The 9,390-nt window shown below is 31.8% G+C and overlaps 1 long non-coding RNA gene across 1 annotated transcript; it reads right to left on the bottom strand.

Moving 5' to 3' along the window:
* Positions 1–6,201: 6,201 nt before the first annotated feature.
* Positions 6,202–7,400, bottom strand: LOC135265975 (uncharacterized). Its single transcript, XR_010333886.1, has 2 exons — positions 6,987–7,400; positions 6,202–6,934 (listed from the first exon to the last, which is right to left on the bottom strand). It is a non-coding gene; the product is annotated as an uncharacterized LOC135265975 (long non-coding RNA).
* Between the last annotated feature and the right edge of the window lie 1,990 nt (positions 7,401–9,390).

The raw sequence follows: 9,390 nt of genomic DNA, 5'->3' as shown, positions 1-9,390 counted from the left end.
AAAAATTAAATTGTAAGTAGGCAACTTTTAATGCATCCTTCTTCGAATGCGTAGCTAGCTGGAAGAAGATTTATGACGGGTTTAGGACGCACCGCTGGAGGTAACCACCATTGGGGTGACCCACAAGATAATAATTTTATTGCATTTGTTCAAGACAGAGAAATGTATCGGCACAAATAGGAATTTTAGCGATTTCTCTAATAGTGGTATAAAATTAAAGCACATGATTTCGGAATTAATTTTTTTAACAAAATAATTAGGTACCTATAGATTTGCATTACGTTTTTTTTGTAGACACTGCTATCAACGTATCTTATGAGATTTTGAAATACGAGTAATCACGCTCGCTATTTTTTTGAATACTTTTAACAATAAAATTATTCCTGTTTTAAAAAAAGTATAAAAAAAGATGATTAAAACTTTGGTTGTACTTAGCTTCGTTCTGCACAGGTTTTGTGATAGAACTACTGAGCTCCCTCACCACGACAAGGTGTCAACCCACTGAGGAATTTTTTTTTACTTTTATTGTTCAAATTAAAAATTATAATTATTATTAAAATGCTTATCATCATATTATGTATTTATGTAAAAATCTCTAAAACTAAACTTGAAATATTATTTACAAATCCTTTTTTATTATGCTGCGTAATGGTAAATTGCGACTATGTCTTGAATCAATTATTTCTGGTAACATGGCATTCATATAAAAATTTTCAAGACAATCTATCATTCTTCCGTTCCAATATTTACTATCGTCTTTCTCAATAATACAATATTTTAAATCTGTAGAGGTGTATACTATAAAATAACAAGTTTGGCGATTAGTAATGTGGAGCTGACCTTGTACTTGATACATGTAATTATCTTTTTCTTTTAAAACTATTTTACTCTCATCTTGAGAATCTATTTCTAAGTATTTAATCAATTTTTGTTCTATGGCAGTTTTAATATTTGTGTTTCTTGCGCTAAGTGGACATTTAATTTCAACAATAGCATTTGAACCCACTAACCCATCTGGTGTTACACCTAAAAAATTTTTTTCTTTATCAACAAAAAAGCCGCATGAATCTACCTTTATTCCTGTGGTCTGTTCAAACTTCTCCTTTGCTTTCTCTTCATTATCAATTCCCCACTGTAGTGGTTCGGGTAATTTTTTAAATTTAGATAATCCCACACGATACAAGATATCTTTTACAGCATTCGCTGTATTGGTCGTACATTTCATATTAATATGCTCATTATTACGTTGACCAATTGTTAACAAAGGAATTTTTAAAATATCGCAAGCAGCCAAATCATTCAAGAACTCATTTTTTATTTTGTCATATGTTTCTGTTGGCATGTCTATTATGTCATTAGTCGCACCATAATCCGAATCTGCACTTTGAATACGAATTTTTCTTTTATTTAATTTTGTAGCTTGAAGTTCTTTGGTTTTTAATAAGCGATTTGAAAATTCTGTGGTGTAAATGCCACTATTCCCTGATATTTTCTCCATAATTTTAAATACAAATTTGTTTTTGTTATTTACATTTACGACTGCCGCAAAGCATCTGCCATGATAAGAACCGCGTTCTGAAAAATTTATTCTTTTACCCCCAACAAGTTTGTTAACTACTGAATTAAATGACTCAACAGAATTATTATCGACATCATACAATAGACTTGAAGATAAATTTGCAACTCGTTTTAATGCCTGCATGAACAACTCAAACAAGTAACTATTTTTAAAGTCAGAATATGCAACTGCATTTGTTATTTGACCAACTGTTTTACAAAAATACGTAGCGCACTTTGAATGATTACCAAAAATATGTGCAGGTCCGGTTAAAATATCATTTTTCAGGTTTTCTGCTTTTTGATCGAAAGTACAGTTTTCGTTTTTTCTGTATTTTATCGCTGAAACAATTGCGGTTCTAAATTTCAAATAATTGTTGCGCAAAAAAGTTTTTATATTTATGTCAGAACGAGGAGTTTTAGCGATTTCTCTAATTTTAGTACAAAAATTTCGTAGTATATGATTTCGGCATTCAATTTTTTTAATAAAATAATTAGGCCCGTATGGTTTTGCATTACGAATTTTTTTGTAGACGCTACTATCACCATCTCCTATGAGGTTTTTAAATCTTACGTTATGCATGTCTACTGATTTTTTAAATCCATCCAAAATAATTGCTGCTTCCATTGAAGTTGAAGTGTTTTTCCAATTTTTAAAACATTTATGAGGGGGCGTCGTTTGGTTTTTTTTCTTATAATACATACATTTTTTACAATTTTTATTTTTAACTCCCACGTATAAAATTTTTTTAGTCCTTGCACCGACACCGAGAGTAAAGAAGTTGTAGAACTATATGTTTTGATTATATATAAGTACCAACCAGCACCCTAAACCCTCCACTAAATACAAGTCTTATGACTCATGAGCTTATGAAAAACTTTCTAAACTTTCTAATAAACATTTTTGTTTACATGTGATTTCAGTTTCAGGTACCCGATCTTTAGCAATGTTTACTTATATTTTAAAGAAATACACAAAATTTATATAATGTAAGAGTAACGCAGCTATATCTTCGCAAGCTAGTTATAGAAAAATTGTATAAATTTAATAAAAAAACGAGAAATAATTCCCAAATTCTAAAATAATACATAATTATAAAAGTATCATTTATTTTACTATGCGTAACGTAAACAAATTATATCCCTAAGACTGGATCTTACAATCTCTCGATACGTTATTTGTGCTATAATTATTACTGGGTATAGTTACAATAAATTTTTACAACAATGTATTTTTCAGAATTTATTACCTGGATAAAATTATCAGACGAAAAAGCGGGTTTAAAGAAGTTTTCATCATTTTAATGAGATATTCCTAGTAACTTTTTTACAGTTAAACTGTTTTCTGAAAGAACAATAATGTTTCACCAATTAATTTTTTTATTTTATATTTTTTCAATGCAAGTGATCCAATTAGAAATGCACATGACAGATAATATAGCGAACAGAATTCGGTTAATTAAAACATAAAACCTAATAAATAAATGGTGTAATGGTGTATTATTTTTTACAAAACTATGCTAGTATTTTATTATTCTTTAGTATCAAATTTTTTTAACAAAATAAAAAACGTATTTTTCGCTGTATGTTGCTTGAATCTCTGAAATAAGAGAAACTATCGTGGGCGATAGTGGAATTCAGTTTGTTTACATTATTTGCATTTTATGAGAAGGGACAAGACACCCCGAGGCGAAGGTCGGATGCCTATCCGATGATTGACAGCTGTCACTGAAAACAGGTCTAAAAAAAGTATGCAACTTGTAGTACACCAATTCTCAACAATCGCTTCGGTACCCTGAAGCCTTAAAAGGCCCGTCCGGAGCAAGCTCGACCTTCAGAATTTTACGATACTGGTTCAACTGTCAAGTTGGAATCGGCAGCAATCTTGAAGGACACCCTATTACGAGTGCATAATTTACAACACCCTAACCGCCGGTACCTCAGCCTCTTCATTCATTCCGAATTTCAGAATGTTACGTAGACGACTGACTTGCCGCATTTTCAACTCTCAAACGTAATTTTTTGTAACCAATGATGTATTAGCAATACTATCTTGTAGTTCTATTATTTATAATCGGTACTCATTGCAATTTTAATTTACTTTAAAACTAAACTAACAACACTCTAAAACTAATTAAAAAAATATAGACAGAAGAAAAATAAAACTCAGAAACTCAAAATGTCATAGAGAAATCTATGGAACAATGTTTCGAAGGCAAATAATTTTCACTCCCTTGTACCTGCATTTATATACCAGTGGCCTGAAAAGGGTTGTTGGGTGTATTTGCGGGACGAGTCGAATTGGTTCCCAAATTCTGTAATCCTCTCTAATTATAGTCGAATTGGTTCCCGGGGATGGTCGAATTGGTTCCCATCGGTCAGGTAGGTCAGGTAAACAGATTAAAGTATTATGATAACAGAAATGGCGTTTGCAAGTGTATGAACAAATTTACAAGTTCCAAAACGTTCAAAAACAAATCGTATTTTAACAATTTAAAGGCTGTGGATAAATATTTCTTCGAGTATTCAAGTACTTCCAAAACGATGGAGAAGGCGCATAGAACTTAATGAGTACTATATCGAAAAATGTTAAAATTATATTTGTAATTTGTCTCTATTTTGATGCTTTAATAGTATTAATAGACATATTAACGAACGCAACGTCATCATGTGAGATGTCTTAATAGTCATTACTTTACGAAACATTTTATGAAATTTACAGGAGAGCATTGGACTTAAAAAATTACATTCTCCTTTTTTTTAAATAACCAGTTAGCCATGAATAAATGAAATTTGTTGTTGGATTTTGTGCCAAGAAAATATTTATTTGAACATTTCTACCAGCTTTAAATCTAAAATAAAACTAAAACATTACCTGCTCATGCAGGAGCCAATTCGACCATCACCCGGGAACCAATTCGACCATCACCTTTTACAGAATTATACTTATAGAGATTATTGGGAATCAATTCGACCACGACCGTATTTGCTTGATCCATGTAACAGATCAAACCAATATTAATTCCTCAAAAATAGGAAGTTTACCAAAATCAGTTCTTTACTGGAAACTGGATAAAATGCTCTAAAAACGTAAAAGTAACAAAATTTCCAATATTTCGCACTCATCATAAAACATGGTAAATTTAACTAAATAGATCAAAGCGACATCATATTTGAAAAAAAATACAAAATACAATTCTCAATATAATTTTCCACGTAATTAGGTCGCGATATCATGGAAGCGATGTACTTTTCTAATTGCGCGACCTAAGTTTTGAACCCGAGGGCTGCCAGTGACTCATATGCGTCCAGGTACACAAATTCGAGACAAATAATCGTTTTTCTCAGAAAAGAGGTGACAAAGACGTGTTTACAGGGAACTGGCTGGACCTGGTTTGTTATTCCGTTCCCCAAATATTTAAATATTTATTTATCACCAGAGTAATTAATGATCGACCAATATTATTTTAAATGAATTCAACACATTTATTTAGCTACCTTGTATTTTTAATGAAATCACAATTCTCATTTATTCAAAAGAATGTTTATTTTAAAATCTCTGAAATCTTCTCTTATAAATCTAGCCATATGTTTGCAGTCCGGGTCTAATTGTTTGCGGTTATTTTTTATGGGAGAGTTGTAAATTATCTCTTGCTCACTCGATTATCGATTGCAAATAAGGCTACCTCTGTGGAGGTGTTATTTACAAACATTTTATTCATCGCACTTGAAATTATCGGATTAAACAACAAGCATAAATTTATTGGCCATTTAAAAAATTCAAAAAAACCTCTTAAAATGCCTTTTCTAGAAATCCTTAACTTTAGTCAAACTTTCTCTACCTTTATTAGAGTTTGTAGGTAACCTATCGCATATCTAAAATGGCCGATAAACCGGAAAAAAAATCTCTTTTACATGATACCTAGTTTATGAAAATATGTTTGATAGTTTTTGAGGTACAGCGGTAGTCATTACATTGGAACTCCCATAAGAGATTTCACTCCGGACCGCAAAATATTGCGCTGCTGAAATTATCTACGGTGAAACACTCCGCTTGCCGGCCGATTTAATAGCCTCCTCGTCACCACAAAATCAACCTCCAGTTGAAATGTTCATCCAAAACCTACAAGATTTCCTGAAAAATGCCAGTCCAACACCAACAACCTGGCGTAGTGCATATCGACCTTGAACGAGTCCAGACTTGAACACTTGCAGTCACATTTTCCTACGTGTAGAAGAAGAAAAAAACACTCGTAGCACTCTATACAGGTCCACACGAAATAATTAGCAGGAGTGACAAAACTTTTACCATCAAGTACAACAACCGAGAAACAACATTTAGTAAGGACCGAGTTAAGCTAGCTTATATGTTCCAAAGGGGTTGATTTCAAGCATAGAATATAGTAGTTATAGAAAATCAAGTAACACGTAATTCACTGGTCGTCAAAATTTCGATAATAGCGCCGTATCTTGGTAGTATGAGGAACTAAAATTGGCGGCAAATTTAAATATTTTATTATTTATACAATTTATTTTTTTTATTTTTTTACAATTTAAACACGCATAACCGATTTTATTGAAAATCGGTTAAATGTGTTTAATTGCAAAATTTTGTTAGTATTATAAATATAAAGAAAAAATAAATACAATGAATAAAAATAATTTATTAATGAATTAACGTTTCACAAATTATGAAAACATCAATTATAAGAAATAAATGTCGTGTTTGGCTTCCACATATTAATTTGGCGACTCACCCTCAAAAACCGGTTATTTAACATTATTTTGAAACTTGGAAAAAAATTAAAGAACTAAATAAGTAAATACGGACTCTAATAAGGTACCATTGGAGTTTTAGACATGTGCCCAATTCAATTTTCACAGAAAAATAGTGCTTTTAATAGTTTGTGCAAACATTTCTTGTATGTTTTCGTGTTGGTTATAGACTCACGTAGATGACTTTACAACAAATTTACTTATATGAACTTATTATGAGTAAGAGGTATTTTTGATTTTAATGTAAGGATTCCTCTTTGGTGGATTCACCAGTCTTGAAACTTAACGGGAAAAAGGAGGGAGTTTAAGATACGTTTTTGTGGCTTTTGTACAAATGGATGAATGAACGCGTGTATTAAATAAAAAACACTATGTGCAAGGCAGAAGTCTTAAACGGTGTCCATCATAGATGTCCACTCAAAAAATGCAATTTGGTTTAAATTCTCGAAGTTATTTTTGGTGCCCAAGTCGATTTGTTTCTGGATAGCTCTCACAAGTAAAGAGATGCACTGTTTCCAGAATCATGTGTTCCAGCCAGCAAGAAGTTGTTTAATAAACGTTGTAGGTAGTCTTTTAAGTGTATAATAGGTCCACACCAGAGCTGGAGATATGTATTACATAGTATTTTTGGTGGCAAAAAAATCCCGACTTACCAAATTTTAGCCTTCGAAAGTTCAAAACTTAAATGTTTTTGAGATTACTTTAGGAGTAGATAACACCAACAAACGAATTCAAATAAGAATAAAAAGAGAAAACCACGAACACAACACGTAGCAGAATAATTCAATTGGAAATTGAAACATTTAAAATTGAAAAAACTTTTTGACACCGTTGAATGTAGTGTGACATTGCGCGCCAAAGGTTGCTTAATATTTTGGATTTTTAGATAAATTCGTGGATTTAATTTGAAATCACACTACCAAAAGATGGCATAAGCAGTTTCTATTAACGACCGTGCCACGTACCCCAAATTTACAGAAATCTGTATAGATAACGCACGTGGCGCCGCATGTTGATAGTATGATTTAATAAACCGTTTCTCCTATGCCGCTTGACTAACCCTGATTTCAAGTTTGGTCGCAAAATTGCGCGGGTCGCAGTTACATAGCAGCATCGAATGGCATTGCTAGATTTACGTCGTTGCTATGTCAATCCCGATTTGCACCGGTTCTAAGTCAACTTGAGATTAGGGCCAAAGAACACCACTAGACGTGCTCCACGAGCACTGCTGCAACCTGCAAATCTGGCTTACTTAATTATTAATGGTCTTTTTCAGTTAAATTATTGCAAATCAAAAACAAATTCTAAGCTTCTACTATTTTTTGGTAATTAATATAATATGTAGTTTCTTCGAATGATCTTATTTTTTAACAGGAGCAGTTGCTCTATTTCTTTATTTTTTCGTTTAGAATTTTTGTTATCATGCTTGAATGTCAAAAATTGCAAAAGTGGCGAAGTTTTGTTCATTTTGATTGATTGTTTTAACTAACCAGAATATTGTAAAAAAAAGAACTTGGAACAACAACAAGATTAGTGAATGTTATTCAAACTTTTTAACAATTTTCAAACGAAAAATCAAGCAAGGAAAATAGGGGCTTGTCAAGTCAGGTTCAGTTAAATTAGGTCAGGTATATAAGCTATGAATGGTGTTGACAATATACTGGGTGGGCAACCTAATCGCGCACCCAAGAAAATCGCGACTTCTAATGAAATAAAAATCCTAAAATTTTACACACCAGCCTGTACATTGATAAGGAACATTCTCGATTTTTATTAAATTTGTTTGTTAATAAATAAAGTCGTAGCAGTTTTGCGAGTTTTTGAGCACTAACTGTTAATTTAACTAAAAAGTTTTTAGACCAAATGAATTCTTACCTGCTAGCCCATCGAACGCAGGTATCAGAATTATGAATTTTTACTTGGTTGGTGAAATAATCGGTCTTTTTTATTTAGACGCAAACCAGATCCGTGATTCATTAGAAGATGGTATAATTTGCTAATAAAGGGATCAGTTACCAGTAGCCGACCTTTTAGAAGTCCCTTATTTACAGTCTTGTAATAAAACTGATGCCTGCATTGAAATATCCCAACGAAATCTTATACAATCTTACTCCAATTACAGTTCACATTGTCACCTAAATTTACGAGACGCCACGAGTAGCAACTCATAAATAAAAATAATTTTTAAAGTTAAAATGTAAAAATGCGTTTAATTCAAAATCTGATTGGTATTTTTCTTTGCTAATTTCGTAAACAATTATCTCAAGTGAATACGCTTGGTTTAGTATCAAATTTAGAATTAGATTTTTTGGTCAAAAATTACTTTTTTTAATTATTATTTTTATCTGCAAGTGAAAAATTACCAAAAAATTTGAAGAGATACGTTTCGAACGTACAGTCAGGCGTGTAAAATGCAATATTTTTTTAATTAATTAGAAATCGCGATTTTCTTAGGTGCGCGATGAGGTTGCCCACCTAGTATTTTTTCATTTGCCGCATAATAAAACATTAAATTCTTACAAAAGTTATATTTTGTGTTAAAATGCAAAAAACATACCCAATCTGTAAAAATCAGTTTACTTACTTACTCACTTTAAAATAAAGAGTAGGTAAGGTAATTGCAAATTCTTGTGCAAAGTTATAAAATTCATTGAATTAAACTAGAGTTTTTGTACATTTATCTGAAATTGGATCACAACAATCAAAAAAGTAACAGTCGCATTCAAAATTCTCAAAATCGTTGTCCTACTGATTGAGAAAAATCGGGCTGCTGAAAATTTCGGAAAATTAGCAAGCGCCATTTCGATAAATTTGAGCAGATTTCTGTTATCCGGAGACGCTTCAAGATGTTTCAATGAAATCGACAGAATTTTTTCAGACTCAGATAAAACCAAATCGCATGAAATAATGGTAATAACAATGCCACCCTAAAATTATTTGAACAAGATAAATCTATTACGTAATAGCAGACAGTTTCAAAAGCTTACGCAAAATATTATTAGGACAAAAATGTCGGCCAGAATCCATTCAATTCTTGATGAGAGAAAAGTATCAGAT

The sequence above is a fragment of the Tribolium castaneum genome, chromosome 4 (assembly GCF_031307605.1).
Source record: "Tribolium castaneum strain GA2 chromosome 4, icTriCast1.1, whole genome shotgun sequence".
Classification (NCBI taxonomy): Eukaryota; Metazoa; Arthropoda; class Insecta; order Coleoptera; family Tenebrionidae; genus Tribolium; species Tribolium castaneum.
The sequence above is the reverse complement of the archived record's forward strand: the minus strand, read 5'-3'. Positions and strand labels throughout refer to the sequence as shown.